This window comes from Prionailurus viverrinus, chromosome A2 (genome assembly GCF_022837055.1).
Source record: "Prionailurus viverrinus isolate Anna chromosome A2, UM_Priviv_1.0, whole genome shotgun sequence".
Taxonomy (NCBI): domain Eukaryota; kingdom Metazoa; phylum Chordata; class Mammalia; order Carnivora; family Felidae; genus Prionailurus; species Prionailurus viverrinus.
Window position 1 is genome coordinate 134,647,514 of NC_062562.1, and position 21,220 is coordinate 134,668,733.

Below are 21,220 nucleotides of genomic sequence, written 5' to 3' on the forward strand. Positions count from 1 at the left end.
GACTGTTAGGGATACAATTCAGAAGTAATATTTATAAAAATTATGATCACCTTACTGTATGATGTTTGACTGATTTCTAGTATAGCCTACTACTTTAATCATTGTGAGAATTAAATAAGTGATTTTTATTAATAATTGTATTTGTTCAGATTCACTTGATAAGTTAAACATTTTACAATTCTATTTATGCTGAATCTAAACATTCTCCACTTCTCTGGCTAATGGTAGATAACAAGCTAACATAGAACAAGATATCATTCTATTATAACTAGTTAATGGTATGGAAAAAACATCAACAGAAGCAACTTCTCTTTTCCCTTTTATAAGGTGTAGTAGGATTCATCTTCAATCTTTCTCCTCACCAATATGACTACCACTGCCACCATATATATAGTGAACCACCAATATTAAGGGACCAGGATCTCAAGTATGCTGTTTATTCTAAATACAATGTACTTTTTTTTTCCAATAAGAGATTAGAGCATCATCCTGCTGATTCAATCTTAATGGAAATTTTACCCTACCAACACATGTAACCACTTAATTCTTTACCTTATTTTGACTAGGGTCAGAACAGCTTTACTAAGTGATTGAGTTTCTCTACACTTTGGTCTAAAATGTAAAGAAAACAAAGATGGCCAAATGGCACACATCCAAAGCATTCTAAAAAGGTGATAAGTGTGCTTTATAAACTGGATAATTTTGTAAGTGAAAGACTGTATTACTAAAACTTAGAACATCTTTATCAGGAAAAAAAACATTTTCTGTTATATATTAGATCATGTAAGTCAGCACTATACATCTAAGGGTTTATGTTTTTGTTTTGGGTGGGAGAGTTGTATTTTGTTTGTTTATTTGTTTGTTTTAGCTGATTGGAAACAATTGAGCTGTGTCATATGGAAAGGTCACAAAAGAGCTTCAAATTCTGGGCAACTATGTGATTGGTGAATTATAAGAGAAAAGTGTTAGACTGAATTCACAATATGTTTTCACATTTATATATTTGCTACATTTTCATAGTTCCTTTTTTCCTGTCTCTTGTGCTTTGTGATAAAATGCAGAACGGAGAGAAAAATGACTATGAATCACAAGCCATGTGTTCTACCCACACCATTAACTAGTTGTCAAATTTGTGATAAGCCTATTAACTTCTCTGAGCTTCATTTTTCTTTGTGTTTCCTTTAAAACATTAATAATACTCATATTCCTTTCCTTTATTTAATATACTTGACATCCTTGAGGTCCTGAATAAAAGGAAAGGACCATACTGAAGGAGCAGTCTCAGGTTTAGATAAATGTTCAGAAGTTCCTGGACCTAGTATCTACATCACAGAAGTAGATAAACAGTAATAATAGACCTGATTTCTTAGCTGACTGAGTTAAATGATGGATTTAGCTCAGTACAATGGCTCCCAACATAAGTAACATGGTTACTACTTGTGTATGTCCAGAAACAATGATGAGATTCAGAAGATAATTAAACATTTAAACACAGCAATAAGCACGGTATCTGCTGCTTCATATAATGGGAGAAATTATACAAGGCATATTTGAAGTCAAATAGTTGGAATTACATGTTATTTATATGCTGGGCCGATTTTTTTTCAGCTATAAAGCTAGGAAACAATATATATTATTTGTCCAAATCTGTGTTTGATGAAACTCTAATCTATCTGGTCTCTAATTTTAAAGGGGAAACTCCTCTCCTCACATCTAGAATAACATGAAAAAGATGCAATGTCAAAGGACAGGAGGGAAGCAGCAGGGGAAATACTAGTGTATATATATATATATATATATATATATATATATATATATATATATAATTCTCATATTCTACATAAGATAGGTTAGATTACTACCCTGCACAAGGTACAGGGGTACAGAAGGATTAAGTGTTATGCTCTAGAACATGAAAAATTTTAAACTGGTTACTCACCCCAAAACTACTACATCTATAGTTTCTAATGTTTTTCATTTGTTCATCTTACATTCACACAGTAACTACTTGCTTATTATTCTTAACACAAAATTAATTCTGTAAATCATTATGTTTTAATTTCTCCATATTTTAATATATATTCTTAGAATTTCAGAGCATTTTTCTATTGAATGACAAGTCACCATTCTATCTCAATCATATGGATTGAAGTCATTTTAATGAACCTCAATCTCTAACTTCTAAAATGGACGTCACATTTGTAAGAATTTATGAAAAGAATAAGACTGGTGTAGAATGCTGTAATTAGGTGTATAATAAGAGCATCACAATTTGCAGTGCATCCTACAGAGGAATAGCCGCCTACTATGATTTAACTAGGATTGGGCAAATGTGCAGCCCTCAGCGCCATTTATGAATTAATCAGGTGCACAAGCACCTCTTAGGAGCCTTCATACCGAGTGAAGAAATCTCCTAAGGGACATCATATTAAAACAGCCCTACAAAACTCATTAGTAGAAACTACATCTTCCTATTTTTAATTTAAATATATAATAGAAAAAGAAACAACCTCTTTCAATCTATCACTGGACTTGAATTAGGGTCATTGTAATGCAGAAATTACTAAAGTTTTTTTGTTTAGTTTCAGAATAAATGCATATTTTATATCCATGCAATTCCAAAACTAAAAGAACTATGGAAAAAACATTTTTGATATAGCTAATGATGTATCTAGAACACATATGCCTTACAAACTTGCAAACAGACACACATAAATGCTTTATTTCATCCTGAAGGCAATACAAAATGTTTGTAGTTAAAATAATCCCTTTGCTTAATTTAAGCCAATGCCATATGACTTGACTATTATCAGCTTTGAAATTGAACCAGAAATTAGGCAAAGTTGTAAAAAAGTCACTTTTTTTTTTTGCCTAGCTATTACAGAAATACTTTTTAATGCTTTCAGGCAGAGCAGGTAATATGAAATTTCCAATACTGACTTCTACTTGAGACAAGGATACACTTTAGGAGTTATTAGCACTCTGCAACTTGTGTTAAGTCTGACATTCATGATGTCTCCGTTATTAAATAGATACTAGTACGTACTGATTTTCTTATAAAATTTAATAATGATAATGACCTTTCCTTTAGGAATTGGGTTTCCACACTGAAAACACAGGTAGATATATAGAATTTGATGCCAGACACAGACTGTAGCAGGCTGTTGAGTTTTTATAAAGAGAGAAGTTGAAATGCATTTTTCACCTTGGGCTTTGAACATTGGTGTGCCATCACGGTCATCAAATGTATATATTTCAGTTCATAGTGAATATAATTAGTGTTACACTCAATTTATTACCTGATTCATTGTCCATATGCCCCATTGCATCATTCCACTGTCGTGATTTGCACACCAGAGGATCCTATTAAGGGAAGAGCAGCTGATAGTACACATTTTTTTTCCTCATGTCACTTTGTTCTATTTAAAAAGCAGTATTGAGCCAAATTTTTATGACCATACAGAGGCTAGTAATTTATAGATATAATGCCACAATCCTTAACCTTATTCACAATCCAAGACTAAGGCTTATTCAAATATGATGTATTTAATGGTTCAGTGGTCCTATTAGTATTGCTTTGTTTTTCTCCAACTTCAGAAATTCTAATAATCAAAAACTCATCATATAATTAAATATTTCACTTAATATTAAATGCATGAAATAGCTATTAGTGGCCTTCATATTTTTCCTGGCCATGAGACTGTTGTGTAATCCATTAAGTTGTATGATCATCAAGGGCCAAAGAAGAGAAATCTATTATAAAACAATCATATCAGTGCATATCAAGAATAAAGAAAATTCAACAGTTTCTTTGCATTCAAAAACACTTTCGGAGTATTATAAAATTTAGGTTCTTCTCTAAGCCTATCATATTGACCTGTACTATATAACTAGTATTTTACCTTATCTCCAATCACTTATACAATTAGCAATGAGCAATCAAAAATGACATATCAATTGTTAAAGCCTTTTAAAAGGGCATGATAATTGAGCTCAACCAAATCTAAGCCCAATTCAAATCTTGGCTCTGATTTGCTACCTATATTAACTCTCACAATCTTTGGAAGCTTCTGCTCCCTTGACCAGAATCTTTTGAGTCCTATTAGTGTGTTTCTGCAGGCATTTTTGCACAGCATGAAGTGCTGGATAGATACAAGCTATAATCTGAATGTCCATCCCTTTCCTAGATGCTAGTGTCATCCTCTATCACTGGTAAGCTCCACACTCAATATATTTTTAACAGTGTATTGACTTGGTCTTAATTAGTTTGCACATGGAAAGGCTTCCTCAAATGACAAGCAAATAAGGAAGTTTAAAATTATTTTTCCTTTCATATGGGCCATGATGACAGATTGGGAGAAAGTGGCATTTAGCTGTAAGAATATGTCAGAAGACATGTCTCTAAAGTGAGACACTGGGATCACCTGGCAATTAAAGAGTAAAATATGTTTTCATTTTGCCCAGTAAGGACTCAGCCATCTGGGGCTTTGAGAGAGCCATGGCACTGAGTGACTGTACTATGGACAAAAAATCCTTGGTTTTTAAATTTTGCTGAAGACTAATAAGTTATATTAACTTGAAAGTGAGCCACTTACAAACCCCAAGCCTCACTTACCTCATCTGTAAAAGGTGACTATAATCAAAATCAGGGATTTTTAAACTTTCATTCTTAGAAACTTAGGAGTCTATGGCATAACTCAGAGGCCTCTGAGAGAGGTAACCAAAAGCAGCACAGGGAAACATCCAGGCCTCTGCCCCATTTCAACAACATCAATTTGTTTTTACTTTGAGCTTCCCCGTATAATTTCCTTTAAAAAGAGTGGGGGTGGGGGAGAAGGTGTGAGAGTGGTAATGCTATTTAAAAAATCAAAACCACTGTTTCTACATAATCTCTGAGTTTCATTCAAAGATTTTTTTTAAATTTTTAATAACCAAATGTTTTTTAACATTCCAATAAGCATCTCTTATCTAGAGAGTTACAAATACTCTTACTCAGTTATCTATTCACTTAAACACATAAAAGTACTATGCAAAATCAATGCACAGAAATCAGTTGCATTCCTATACACCAACAATGAAGCGACAGAAAGAGAAATCAAGGAATCAATCCCATTTACAGTTGCACAAAAAAACATAAAATACCTAGAAATAAATCTAACCAATGATGTGAAAAATCTATACACTGAAAACTATAGAAAGCTTATGAAAGAAATTGAAGAAGACACAAAAAAATGGAAAAACATTCCATGCTCCTGGATAGGAAGAACGAAGATTGTTAAAAATGTCAATACCAACCAAAGCAATCTACATATTCAATGCAAACCCTTTCAAAATAACACCAGCATTCTTCACAGAGCTAGAATAAATAATCCTAAAATTTGTACGGAACCAGAAAAGACCCCGAATAGCAAAAGCAATCTTGAAAAGAAAACCAAAGCAGGAGGCACCACAATCCCAGACTTCAAGCTATACTACAAAGCTGTAATCATCCAGACACTATGGTACTGGCACAAGAACAGACACTCAGATCAATGGAACAGAATAGAGAACCCAGAAACGAACCCACAAACGTATGGCCAACTAATCTTTGACAAACCAGGAAAGAATATCCAATGGAATAAAGACAGTCTCTTCAGCAAGCGGTGCTGAGAAAACTGGACAACGACATGCAGAAGAATGAACCTGGACCACTTTCTTACACCATACACAAAAATAAACTCAAAATGGATGAAAGATCTAAACATAAGACAGGAAGCCATCAAAATCCTCGAGGAGAAAGCAGGCAAAAACTTCTTTGATCTTGCCTGCAGCAACTTCTTAATACATCTCCAGAGGCAAGGACAACAAAAGCAAAAATGAACTACTGGGACCTCATCAAAATAAAAAGCTTCTGCACAGCGAAGGAAACAATCAGCAAAATAAAAGGCAACCAACAGAATGGGAGAAGATATTTGCAAATGACATATCAGATAAAGGGTTAGTATCCAAAATCTATAAAGAACTTATCAAACTCAACACCCATAAAACAAATAATCCAGTCAAGAAATGGGCAAAAGACATGAATAGACACTTCTCCAAAGAAGACATCCAGATGGCCAACTGACACATGAAAAAGTGTTCAACATCACTCATCATCAGGGAACTACAAATCAAAACCACAATCAGATACCACCTTACACCTGTCAGAATGGCTAACATTAACAACTCAGACAACGACAGATGTTGGTGAGGATGCAGAGAAAGAGGATTTCTCTCATTGCTGGCAGGAATGCAAACGGGTGCCACTCTGGAAAACAGTATGAAGGTTCCTCAAAAAACTAAAAATAGAACTACTCTACGACCCAGCAATTGCACTACTAGGCATTTATCCAAGGGATACAGGTGTGCTGTTTCAAAGGGACACATGCACCCCAATGTTTATAGCAGCACTATCGACAATAGCCAAAGTATGGAAAGAGCCCAAATGTCCATCAATGGATGACTGGATAAAGATGTGGTATATATACACAATGGACTATTACTAAGCAATGAAAAAGAATGAAATCTTGCCGTTTGCAATTATGTGGATGGAACTGGAGGGTATTATACTAAGAGAAATTAGAAAGATAATTATCATATGACTTCATTCATATGAGGAATTTAAGATACAAAACGATGAACATAAGGGAAGGGGAGCAAAATATATTATTTTTTTGGGAGGCGGACAAAACATAAGAGACTCTTAAATATAGAGAACAAACAAAGGGTTGCTGGAGGGTTTGTGGAAGGGGGGATGGGCAAAATGGGTAAGGGACATTAAGGAATCTACTCCCGAAGTCATTGTTGCACTAATATGCTAACTAATTTAAAAATTAATTAATTAAAAAAATTTTTAAATATTCTAATGGAAAACATTATTACTGTAACATGTCTAGCAGGCTGCAAAGACCCAGAGATGAGTTACCTGTAAAGTGGTGCACCAACCATCTAATGGACCATTTCAGGGTGTGTTTGGGGAGAGGAGTAACACAAAAAGAAAAAAAAAATATGTCAGGATTTAAAAGAGAATAAAAATATAATTTTTCTTTATTAGCTCTGAAGAATTGAGGTACCATAAGGAATGGTGAGAAAGCTATAGAAATTAAATGGGGATAACATGGGACAATAAAGATCAAGTCAGTTATAGTTATATGGCGATTTACCAATGAATCCCATCTCTTCAAGGTTTAATCACATGATTGCCTTCCCCAGAATATCCCAAGATGTTTTCCAAGACTTTCAAAAATTATAAACCTTCAATACACGAAATTCTATGTCAATCAATGAATTTCTTTTCTTCCTTTCTTTATTCCTTTTTTCCTTCCTCCCTCCCTCCAAGGTCAATTTACTAATAGAAAATGGACAAAGGGTTCTAAGAAGAACATACTGCTTTTCAATGTCTAAACTCCTGTGTGTTATTTCATCATTCCATAACACATTTTGAATCAACTATACCCCTTTGCCAGGAATAAAGACTCTCACTATTTTTGTTGTTTTTTTTGTTTGTTTGTTTGTTTTTTACTTTAGGTATTATGAGACTTCTGTCTTACCAGGTGTCCCTGGTCTTTGGTGTCTAATGAGCCTCAGAAAAGCAAACATATTCCTTTTGGCTACCAAAAACCGTATTGATAACAAATATCAAATGGGTTAATCACTGTTCTCTTACAAGGACTTCAATGTATGGTGGGATGTAAATATCAATCTCATATAATTTTAGTTTGCAAGCCTCTAAATATTTGTCAGAGATCTGGTTTCAATTAAACACACCTAAAACATTTTTTTGTAGAAGAGAGCTATTATTAATTGTGTACTTAAAGCTAAATTATGCAACTATTATTAATTTAGAGCTACTGAATAGAAAAAGGTGCTGTGGGATAATATTAATAAGATTTCAAATGTTTTCTCTTGGGATAAAGAATTTTATCAAAAAAGGTAAATACATAAAATTCTAGGCTTTAGTGGGTTTCTCCATGGTTGTGAATTTTAGATCAATTAAAAAGATAATCTGTTCACTAGCTTATGATAATTTAAGAAAATACTGATATAAACTTACCATTTCAAAATCTACATTAGAATTTCATGACACACTAAATTATAATAACAATATCCCTTGTTTTTACCTTGTATAACTTTTATTACTAATCTTCACTAAATTATTAAAAACAAAGGTCTTCTTTTCATATCTGTCCAGAGAAAATCTACAAAACTGTTTCCATTCCATATTAGAAATATATTCAAATTATATACCTCACTTTGTTGATAACTCAGTAAAGCAAGGAGAATCAAAAAAATAATAAACCATCCTTCAATACAGAAATACAGGGAACTTTTCTTTTTCATTTTTTTCCTGCGCTCAGTGTTAGCCTTAACCAGTGCCCAATTCCTTCCCCGTCATGACCTCAACCTCCTGCCCCCATCTCTTAGTACCTAAGATTGGCTTTGTCTGTTCTTAACATTGAAATAGCACCTTAATATTATTAGACAGATTTATTTAATAAAAACCACATTATTCTAAATGGCGTTCCCCCTTTTAGAAGTTTAAACAATATGCCAGAAATTTACCCCAGCATTGACCTTGCTTTCTTTAGTAGAGTACAAGCTTTCAATAAAACACTCTGACAGTCAACAGCAAAAAGCTGTTTGCCTCACCTGAATATATAACAAGGATAAGTATCCTTGTGCTACTCTACATGAACACATTTATATAAGCACATACACTTTGGGGGTTGTTGGTTAGTACAAAAACATATATTCCAAATGTTCCTCATATTCAAATCCAGGTAGTTACAGTACGTTTTGATCTTTGAAAAAGTGCTCAAAAGTTTGAATCTATTTGTGGGCTTGCTTCATGTATTATATCCAGTTAAAATTTAATACAAACTGACTTTTCCCCCTGTATGTAGCCACTCTCCAACTGCTATCAGTCAGCAGGAGCTCTGGATATACAGACTCATGTTAACGGTGGCCTCTAGAAGGATACGATTTCTAGCCCATTCATTCTATTACAGAAAAGCCCAGATTGTATTTCAAACAAAAATAAAAGCTTCTATGGAGGTGATCCTTTATTCCCCACCTTTACTACTTACTAGCACAAGTAATCAATCAAAAAGGGAAATGGATAATTCAATTTTAGATATGTAACTAAAATGTGTTCCAACAAAGAACATATATGCTTCTATTCTGGAGAAATATGGGAATAGGTGGGTGGGAACTTATGAAATCTCCTTCAAAGAAAGCCTATGAAAGTAAGAGATGACTTTAACATTTTTCCCTCCAGTGAATGGATTATATAACATCTAAGTTTCTCCTGGGCATATATTTAGTTCACGAACTTAGTCTATTATATTTGATGTCAAGATGGCTTAAAATGGTTTTGCATTCTTGCCCACTTGCTAACAGCCTACCAACCTTTCAAGACTCAGCACAAATAACATTTTACTTTGACACTTTCACTGAATCCACCTATCACATTTAGGAATTCTTCTGTAAATCTGTTTTCAAAGCAGTGTTTCCTAAACTTCAGTATCTTACTTTGTGGTCATGCACAGTATCTAGTATGTACCTGTGAACATATTGAGCATGCAAAATAGAAATGTCTGCTAAGTATTTTAAAATGAAAATTTCCATTCATTGAAAGTTAAGTTCCATCTTATGCCACCCCCCTATGAAACTTACCTTACGAACCCAGCCAAAATGGTTTTTCTTCTCTGAGTTCTTTGTTACATATCTAATTCATTTGGTGTTCCCTTGTAGTTTCTACTAATAGGAATGAAAATTTTTGAAATGCAGGAAGAATCTAGCATAGTCTAGCATCTAGTCCATTGCTTGTGGTAATGGTTGATTGCACTGAGTAGAGATTCACCAAAACTTCTTGAGTAAATTCTAGCTATTCTGGCCTAATACTAGATAGCTTTAAATTTTTTAACTTAATTCTGGTGTCAGACTAAAGTCTTTTTTATCCTTGATTACTAGTGACCAGCTAAGTACATCAACAACTACAATATGCTTCATCCAGGGGAAAATCCTCTTTCCAATTCACATTTTCTCTAAAAATTCATAATGCCCCTATTGTATTCATTTAATAGGTACTTCCAATGTGAAGTTTAAGGTATGCCCTCTTCCAGATGTCAAAACTTCTAATAAACTAGCCAAAACCTTAAAGCAGAATAACAAGGAAATATAGATTGTAGTTTATTTTGGAGGAATTGCCATTAGCCTGACTACAAGGCTAATCTTCAAACATGACTCCAGAGGAAAGGTCAGCAGCATGAACTCAAGCAGGAATGGTTGTTAATAGATGAATGCAATGATGAGGGCTCTCGGGGGTGGGTCAGCTCAGTGACTTCTGACCACCTCCAAAACACAAGCTGTGAAAACACAAGCATTCCTTCATTTTACTTATCATTTGGATCCTAAGCTCCGATTCACTTTTTTCAAAACTTATTTTGGAGCCAACAGCAATTGGTAAGTGAAAGGCTACCTGGGGCTGATTGTCATCAGCAGCAGGGCCCCACATCGAGGAGAATTATTGCTCTTGTTCACAAGAGTATGTTTATAATACATCTGAAATTGACTGGCAGAGGGTCTTTGAGGAGACTGTGGAGCAAGGGTCGAAAGAGGTAAGAATATGGCTTGAAAAAGACACTTTAGTGATTTAGAAAGTTCTCTGGGGGAATACTTTCCCTCTCTATTCATTCTTTATCAATTCAGTTTTATTTAGTATTTGTGTATGAAGTTAAAATTTGCTTTCTAGTGTTTTCTTCTATCCAAATAACCAAATGCAAAGTCTAGATGGTTATTAACAGTAGATCACATACTTTGCATTTACTACCCACTTAGTCACCTAAGAACAACGTGACTCAGACACCTGGACTCCATTTGTTAGCCCTTCCCAAGCCACTGTCTGACCAGGCCTGAGTAGTGAGATGCAGTGGGCACTGGCAGACTCGGTTTTGCTGTTCCTCAACGACTAACTGTGTGACCTTGGGAAGGACATTTACCTTCTCTGAGCTTGAGTGGTAGTACTAGAAGCAATGGGTGTGACAAATATTGAAGTACAGGTGCCACAAATCACATTTAACTACTACTTTTAAAATATTCGCATCAAATAGCATCTTCACAATAGACTTTTTTTTTTTTATTCTCATGATGTGGACACTTACAAATGATTCTGTAGGAAAATCCTGTGGTTTTACTTAACAAAAGTGAAGATTACATATCGTTCAACATATCATCACAAGGCTCTTTCTATTTGAAGGGGCCAAAGTCTAGATATAACTTGTAGCCCCGTGGAATTCTATGCCTGAGAACAAAGGGTAATTTCTGCTCAGCAATCCTCAGTGGGTATGTAAATGAATGCTGCTGAAATATTCAGAAGCTGATACCAATACAAAGTGAAGTGTAATAATCTAAATGTGCCATTGCCTTCCCCTGCTACTAATTACTTGCTTTAGGCTTTTTTCAACACTGTTTTGTCTCCTTGCCTTTTCTGTACAGACTGAATGGACAACCCAACTGTATAGGATCACTAGAATTTCTTACCACAACTTTCAAGGATTGTCTTTATTTTACTGCCCTGGCTGTACCTGTTAGCAGAGTTGGTTCAAATTCAAAAAGGCTGGAGTCACAATTTATAGGGGCTAAATTATTCTTTGTTCCACGGAAACAGAAATGACTCTGAAAATGGGGAAAATATTCACTGGTTAAAAGAAAGATCAAAACCAGTGCACCTCAGAAGGTATGTCTATCCAAAGGCTAACAGTTGGTGCCATTTTTGGATAGAACAACAGCTCACTGGTAACATAATGCCATTCTCTTAAACAAAACTCTCAATATAATGTATGGACCTATGCTTTGTTTATACTTTCTATCTAGCCCCTTAAGAAAGTGTCCCCTCCTTACAGGAGTACTGATGCATAGGGCACTTGTACCCCAATGTTTATAGCAGCATTCTCAACAATAGCCAAATTATGGAAAGAGCCTAAATGCCCATCAACTGATGAATGGATAAAGAAATTGTGGTTTATATACACAATGGAGTACTACGTGGCAATAAGAAAGAATGAAATATGGCCCTACTTTGTAGCAACGTGGGTGGAACTGGAGAGTGTGATGCTAAGTGAAATAAGCCATACAGAGAAAGACAGATACCATATGTTTTCACTCTTAATGTGGATCCTGAGAAACTTAACAGAAACCCATGGGGGAGGGGAAGGAAAAAAAAAAAAAAAGAGGTTAGAGTGGGAGAGAGCCAAAGCATAAGAGACTCTTAAAAACCGAGAACAAACTGAGGGTTCATGGGGGGGGTGGGAGGGTGGGGAGGGTGGGTGATGGGTATTGAGGAGGGCACCTTTTGGGATGAGCACTGGGTGTTGTATGGAAACCAATTTGACAATAAATTTCATATATTGAAAAAAAAAAGAAAGAAAGTGTGAATTATGGAAAAAAAAAAAAGAAAAAGAAAGTGTCCCCTCCTTAAGGATGGAGTCCCAAGAGAATCTCTCCAAGAGAACCTATTCCAGAGCGCTCCCTCCCATTCAGCATGTGACATATTCAGCACTTTGCTCCTCTAATTCTCCAGTTCCCATCAGCCACAGGCTGCCACTTTTTATCTAACAGTCCAACTGCTATTGATTTGCTGAAAGTTTTGAGAACACATAATGAAACTGAACTGTCTCAAGTCAATGCAATGAAACTTGGTGGTATTTTCACTTTACACAAAATAATTCTATTGTTAATTACAGCCACTCTGCCCCATCGTTGTTTCCTCACACGGACTCAGATTTATTGATTAAACTGAAAGACAAATCCAAAGGATACTTACATTGCTTACTCAAAGACAGCCTCTCCTTTTGGACACAAAGGCCTTGTGTCTAGCAAAAGCTTGATGGCTAGCTTTCCCTTCCATCAGAACAGAAACTTAAGAAACTCTTCAGGATCTCTTGAAAACTGGTTCCCTATATGCCCACTCCTCTGACACTAACTGAATAGGCATAAACCCAGAAGCTGATACAGCTTATGCTTGACCCATACTTGGAGCCACTAATCATTAATCTTAGAAAAACTGACAATGATTTTCCTGTTACTTATAGTATTTAATACTATTTTTATTTCAAAATAATCCTTTTTCAAATCACTCACTACTTAAAACTGATGATAGTAGATGTGGATATGGAGAGGTATCAAAAACCCAGAGCCATCAACCCAACTTACTCTTTCCCTTGGAAACATCTCCCTTTCAATTCAAGAAAAATGACTTGAACACTGCACTAAATAATTCTACTCGTGGAATCACATTCTCTAAATTATACATGAGTGTCAGGACTTAGGAGAATTAAAAGAATACATAAAGTCTGGGTAGGCACCTAAATATTACTATTGATTCATAATTTTTATGACTAATGATACAATATAGAATTTTACTATTATTAATAAATTGTACCTTGAACACTTACTATGTTTGCAACTGTGCTAAGCACATTAAGTACTTTTTCTCATTTAATCCTCACAACTAACAATTGATAAGTATTATTATCTTCATTTTATAATAAAGGAAAGTGAGTCTTAGCAAGGTTAAATGATTAACTTAAACAGAAACAAATAGTAAATGGAATATCTAGGACTTGGATACAGGTTTCTATTCAACTCCAAAGTTTTTTACCTCTATTCTCTATTGCCACATTATTCATTCATTCATTCATTCATTCACTCATTCATTCATTCCTTTATTCTTTCAAAAAATATGTATTGAACATCTTCTAAGTGGAAAGTTTTAGAGCTGATATTGTGATATATACCAGATATTATAAAGATAGCTCTTGTCTTTAAAGAGCTTATGGTTACTTAGAAGAGATATGATTTAGGGCATCTGGGTGGCTCTGTCGGTTGGGCATCTGACTTTGGCTCAGGTCATGATCTCACAATTCATGGGTTCGAGCCCCATGTTGAGCTCTGTGCTGACAGCTCAGAGCCTGCAGCCTGCTTAAGATTCTCTGTTTCCCTTTCTCTCTGCCCCTTCCCTGCTCTGCTCGCACTGTCTCTCTCTCTCTGTCTCTCTCAAAAATAAATAAACATTAGAAAAAATTTTATAGAAGGGATATGGTTCTTTAAAGGACTCAGAATACATGAAAAATATATCTGAATAATTATATAGTTATCCCAGGTTGCATAATAATTTAGATTTTTTTCCCCACTTTCCAAAAAACATCTTGGAAGAGATCTAGAAAACTGGCAAAGATCCCACACACACAAAAAAAAACAAAAACCAAACCAAACAAAACAAACAAACAAACAAAAACCAGTAGTATAGTTTTGAGCATACGTACAAAAGGGAAGTGCAGGATTAATCTGGAATCAAATTGAGCATACCTTGAATGTCTGGATAAGTGCTCAATATTTTATGGAGTAGCCTCAGTTTTTCAGAAGGATAATTTAGTATTTAATAACTCAAGCTAAAGTATAAAATAATTCAAACTTAGACTATTTTCTCTTTGGGTAGACATCTGTGGGAATTATATCAGAGACAGGAGATGTCAGAGAAAGAACATAAACTTGGAGTCAAAAAAATCTGTTTGAATCCTGGCTCATCCATGTTATAGACAAAATACTTAAATTCTTTGAAACTGTTCTCACATTAGTAAATTAGACATGGTAATAAATGATACTCATCTTATGGGACCATTTTTAAATGATTAAGATTATATATGAAACACTTCACATGAAAGAGATGTTCAATATACAGTATATCCTTCTTTCTTCAGGAATATCAACACATATAGATAGGTGTCCTTGACCTCTCCCATTACTATAGATGAATTCCTCCTAAAACTACATAACTTGGTCAAAAAAAACAACTTTTTTATGATAAAAATTAAATAGAATTAACTCCAGGGAACATGAGGTATTAGTCTCCCCTGATAAACTGCTCAAACTAAAACTCAATTCCAAAAACACCTGATTATCATATTGTAGATTACAGAAAAGGAAAACAGATTTTCCTTTTTATATATTTTTTTTAAAAACAGGTGTTTTTTTTTTTGAGGTACAAATACCTTAAAGTTTATCTTTTTTTAGTGCATAGTTCTATCAATGTTGACAAACACATAGAGTCATGTAGCCATCACTAAAACCAAAATAAAAACAGTTTCAACCCCCCCCCCCCCCAAATTTTCCAAGCCTCTTTATCCCTCACCATACCCAAAGCTCCTGGAAATTCTGATATGACTTTCTGCCTATAGTTTTGCCTTTGCAGAATGTCGTAACAGAATCATCACATATTATAAAGTAGCTTTTTGAATCTGGCTTCTTTCACCAAGTGCACTGCACTGAGATTCATCCATGCAATTGCATGTACCAGTAGTTCATTCCTTTTAATTTTACATTTCACTGCATGGATGCAACAGAGTTTGTCCAGTTGAAAGACATTTTGATTTTTACAGTTTGGGACAATTATAAATAAAGCCATCAGACACTTTCACTTATAAGAATCTGTGTGAATACAAGTTTTCACATCTTACGTAAATATCTAGGACTGGAACTGCCAGAGTGTATAGTGAATGTAGATTTAACTGTATCAGAAACTGTCAAACTTCTTTCTATAGTGGCTGCACAATATTGCATTTGCACCAGCAATATATGAGAATTTCAGCTGTTTCACATCCTCAACAGTGCTTTTTAGGAGGCATTCTAACAGGTGGGTAGTGGTATCACAGGATGGCTTTAATTTGCATTTCATAAATTACATCCAACGTAAGCCTGATTGGTCAGTACCCCTGCTTCACCTGTTGTTTAATGCTTTTCACATCACACCTTCATGTCTTCTCATAATATGAGGTAATGGAAAATCTATTAAGATTATGTAAACCTTTGTTGGATAAACAAATATCCCACCACAGACCTCAACTACTCAACGGCTGCACCTCTGTATTTGAGTGTATATCTTTTACTATAAAATTGTGCCATTCTTTCCACATTGCCATGTAGTTTTCCTTTTATTTGTTTCATCTAGGAACATTATGTTTCCCCAAGTAGACTTCAGTCTTCAAAAAGACAGCAAATTAATGGTATCTGTATTAAAATGTATATTGTACTAAGTCAGTACAAATGCTTAGTACAAATGCTGTGGAGTGAGTTACAAGCTTTAAGTCACAACTTTGTCTTGCCCTTCTCCAACCTAAATGTCACCACTTGCAGAAGATTGAAACTGAACAGAAAAGAATACAGAAGAGGAAGTGTTAAGGGCATGAAAATATTTGATACCCTATATAGGAACTGGATAGAACTCTAAAGAAAGCTGAAGAGAAAATGCAACGTGAAGTATTATACAAAGTAAATAAAGATGCACAGGCAAAATAAGGAGTATTAAAAAAATAAGCAACGGGAATATTGAAAAATATAAGAAAAGGAAACAAGTCATCATAAAACTGGGTAGGACTAAAGAATAAAAATATATGCCAAAAAATACACGTAAATCTATTTTGTTGATAACATTTAGTTCTCTTGGTCTATAAGTTAAATATTTTTAAGTTAAATCAACCCTTTTGATTGAGAGGTAGAATGATGGATGAGTGATATACTATTTGATATATTTCTGGTAATAATATCTGAACAGATATTTTCCTATTAACGAAAACTTGGAATACTATAGACTCTGAAACAGTCAAGATTCTATGATGTAAGTAGGACTGGAGAGAAATTGAGGAGGACCTAGTGTTCCCCTGATAACCATCATCCTAATACTATGGTTTTAAATACTACTAAATACTACTAAATGACAACAACCCAACCACTACTCTGAACTCTGAATTCAACAACTCACTCAGTATTTCCATTTGAATATTTGATAGCATGTCAAATTTTGTCACGGTCAAAACAGAATGATACTCAAGCTCTTCACATCCACTCTACCACCAGTTTCTTCCAACCCAATAAATGGCAATTCCAGTCTTCCATTTGCCAAAACCTTAGAGTCATTCTTCACTCCTTTTTCTTACATGCCACTTCAATCTATCAACAAATCCAAACATCTGCACCTTTAAAATACACCCAGAATCCAGCACCCTACCATTTTTTAGTATAGTGGACATACAATGTTACATTAGTGTCAGATATATAACAGTGATTCAACTTCTCTATACCCAATGCTCTGTTCACAAGTGTAGCTACCAAATGTCTACTTCTTATTACAAGAGTCGAAACTACCATCCCCTCTTATCTGAAGTATTGCGATGACCGTCTAACTGCTTTCTCTAATCTCACACTTATTTATCTGGGCTTATGTCTAGGCCTCTCTTACCAACAATCCCTGCCTGGCTCACTTTTTTCTAGACACACTGCCCTCTTTTCTCTCCTGGCAACACACCAAACAAACTTCCCTCATAGGACCTTAGTACTTTTTTCTCACTCTCTCTGAAATTTCTTCCCCCAGATGTATACATGCTCCTGTCCATACTTCTTTTCAATCTCTGCTCAAAGGACACCTCCTTCTCTGAAAGGCTTTCCCTGACCATTCTGCAGAAAGAGCACCCTTTTGCTTTTCTTTATCCAAATTATTTTGGTTTACTTAAAATAATTTTGGTTTACTTGTCACCACCTAACATTTTATGTATTTGTTTACTGTTTATTCTATCAATCTTTGGGTACCCCAAATAGAACCTAAGCTCCATGAGGTATACAGCCTATTTTGTTCACTAATGAATTTCCAGTACCCAGAAAAATGAGTGGTTCATAGAATGTGGCAATATGTATTTGTTAAATTAATGAATGAATGAATGATTTAGGAGCTTGAAGTAAGGTCACAGCAAGTAGTAGAGCAGGCATATGAACCCAGCACTTTGATTCCACATCAGTGCTCTTAACCACTCTGCTCTACTGATCCAGGGAAACTACTGGAATGATTAAAAGACAATTTAAGGGTGCCTGGGTGGCTCAGCCAGTTGACTGTCTAACTCTTGATTTTGGCTCAGATCATGATCTCATGGTTTGTGGGATCAAACCCCACATGGGCTCTGCAGTGAAAGCACAGAGCCTACTTGGGATCTCCTCTTTCTCTCTCTCTCTCTCTCTCTCTCTCTCTCTGTCTCTCTGCCTCTTCCCTGCTCACGTTCTCTCTCCCAAAAATAAAAACATTTAAAAATTAAAGAAATAAAAGACATAATTTAGAAAAATTTTAAATAAATGACATAATTTAGAAAATTTTCCACCATTGTTTTTGATACAAAGTAATTACTAAATAAATGACAAATATGTTTTCATTATCAGAACTTTCTCAACTTCAACACCTTCAATGACTGGTAAAAAAAATTTTTAAAAATGATGAAATCTCTCAACAGTCATTGATTGTTTAAATATTCAACTTGAAACCTACTTGGTATTTGGCATGGTAGAGGATAAATGATGTGACTGTCCCCCAAATTTGAGTAAAATTGGGCCTCTACCAGTTGTTATCCACAACATATATATAATGTCCCCTTTCTCCTGACTCTGTGGCCAATTTGACTTCCCTTCTAAAATTCAGAATAAAAAAAGAAGGCAGAGTTAAAGGAAGTACAAGTTAGAGAATAGCATGAAGACAGATTGTCCCACATATAAATATTCCATATATCTCACCTATACTACATATATAACCTATATGTTGCCATTATTTGAACAAGCAAACTTCAGATTACCTTGGCTTGACTTGAAGGTTAAACAAAATTATATGTCCAGAGCCAGGACAATGTTGTCTTCAGTTCTGCCCCTTCCTCAGTATTCCACATCTTTCTTCATCCACTCTGAGTGTTTAGTGGGGTCTAGTCAAAGTCAGCAACAGATGGACACCTGGAATTTTGTAGAAGTATTAACAATATGTGAGTTTTAATACATAAGGAATTTTGTGAAATAAAACTAAATTTATTTTGACTCGTACTTATCTACAACCTTGGAAACCCCAGAGTAAAGCAATGGTCTTATAATGAGTGTGCAGAACTCCTAAGGTTGGTATAGGTGATACACTGGGTAGACGAGAAAATATTAGCACTACTGTGTTTTTATTTTTGTCTAATAAAAAAGAAACCTTAATGATAATTAATCATGTTTTATAGCAATATATACAATTTATAAATAAACATATTAGAGCGTGGTAAAATTATTTTACTTATAGAATTCTAGAATTAGAACAAATTCGACTATATTCCCTTCTCTTGCCTAACAGATTACCACAAAGTTAACAGCTTAAAACAACACACATTCATTAAATATGTGGCTTCCATGGGTCATGAGTACTGGCATGGTTAGGTTTGTCCTCATCTGGAGCCTCAACTAGAAAAAGAAGCTGCTTCCAAGCTCATCTAAAGCTATTGGAATCATTTATTTCCTTGCAGTTATATGACTGAGGGTTTCAAATCCTAGAAGCCTTCCTAACATGTGGCTCTCTCCATAGGCAGTTCACAATATGTCTGTTTCTTCTTCATAGCTGTAAGGAAGCAAAACTTGCTTCCAATATACCATATGGATGAATAATTCCATCTGGAAAGGTGGGGCTTTTTTCATTTTTAAATTCAAAAATGTGTCTATTTGGCATGTGTATTATTTTAGGCTTTTTTTTTTTTTTATTTAAGTTCTATGCCTAACCTGGGGCTTAAACTCATGACCCTGAGATCAAGAGTTGCATGCTCCACCAATTTAGCCAGCCATTCACTCCTAGGTTGACTATTTTTTAAGAAACAGAAGACAAGAACTTTCCCTTTGTCTTCCCCTTAACTACTTAAAAGAATTTAGATAGGTCTGTTTTAGGATGGGTAAATCACCATAGGTTATACAGATGAACGAGGTAGAATATGAATGAGGGATGGTTACCAAGAGGAATTTAGTAAAGTCCGTTTATCAAAATTTTTCTCTTTGTCCTATAATTTGAGTAAACATTTGTTTACCAAACAGACTCATTTTCATCTGCCTGTGAACTGCTTTCCTTCCCTTTGATGTTCCACATCCTTATCCCCCTTCTCCTTGGTCCAGAATGACATATATACTTTATTTTGCCTGTCTTCATAATCTCATGTTTATGTGGATTCCCTGTATGTACATAATTAGATTTGATTTTCTCTTGCTAATCTCTGACATGTCAATTTAATTCTTAGACTAGCCAAAAGAATCTTGAAGAGTAAAGAAAATTTTTTTCCTCCCCAACATAGCCAAAGGAGAATTTCTCTGATTCTAGCCTACAAAGGCAAAGTCATATGGTCAAATGTAATCACAAGAGTGATACCCCATCATCTTTGCCATATTCTATTATTTAGGAGCAAGTTACAGATTTCACTGACATTCAAGGGAAGATGACTACATAAGGCTATGGCTCATTGGGGGTCACTTCAGGGTATGTCTTTCACAAACACCATTCTTTCAAAGGAAATCTAAAAATCTTTTTAGCTTCAAAACACCAAGATTAATTTTAATTTTTTTAAAACCTAGCTAGGGGTGCCTGGGTGGCTCAGTCGGTTAAGCGTCCAACTTCAGCTCAAGTCGTGATCTCACAGCTCATGAGTTCAAGCCCCACATCAGGCTCTGTGCTGACAGCTCAGGGCCTGGAGCTTGCTTCGGGTTCTGTGTCTTCCTCTCTCTCTGCCCCTCCCTGACTCGTGCTGTGTATCTCTCTCTCTCTCAAAAATAAATAAACATCAAAAAAAATTTTAAACCTAGCTAAAATATGTCTTTCCCCATAGAAAATTTATTTCACCAACCCAGGCCAACTCTAGTCATTTTCTACATTGGATTTCTTCAACAATTAAGTCTATGTTCAGACTATATTAGTTGTACTAGTTAATGAATGCTAACAAGTGTGTTTATAAAGTTTTGAGTCTCTAGTATATACACAACTTAATGACATGAATGTCTATTTCTCCTGTAAATAACATTGTCAGAGAGGACATTATTCATCCTCCCCTCCTATGCTCACATACTCCCAGTCTAAAAATAGCAATTCCACATCTTGTGTTGTAAGACAAAACTGAGACAAAGGGGCCATGTATCGTGGTCGAAACACAAAGCAGTAGTAACTGACAGAGTAAGGATTAGACTTCAACATTTGCAATCCTTTATCCTTTGTTCATTCCATTAGGTCTTACTGTTTCCAATTAACTAGAAGAAATCTTTAAAGGAAGAAATGATCTTCAAAATAAAAATGAAAGCCTTAAGAATGCAGTCAGCACTAAAAGCTTCCAATGTACCA

At 35.0% G+C, this 21,220-nt stretch overlaps 1 long non-coding RNA gene across 1 annotated transcript in view; it reads right to left on the bottom strand.

Annotated features, from left to right (window-relative positions):
• Window positions 1–3,299: 3,299 nt before the first annotated feature.
• LOC125160911 (uncharacterized) overlaps window positions 3,300–21,220 on the bottom strand; it is a 43,304-nt gene continuing 25,383 nt past the window's right edge. The window contains exons 2-3 of the long non-coding RNA XR_007150411.1: window positions 18,684–18,834; window positions 3,300–3,363 (exon numbers count right to left, since the gene is read on the bottom strand). This is a non-coding gene — a long non-coding RNA (uncharacterized LOC125160911). The remainder of the gene's footprint in view (window positions 3,364–18,683; window positions 18,835–21,220) is intronic.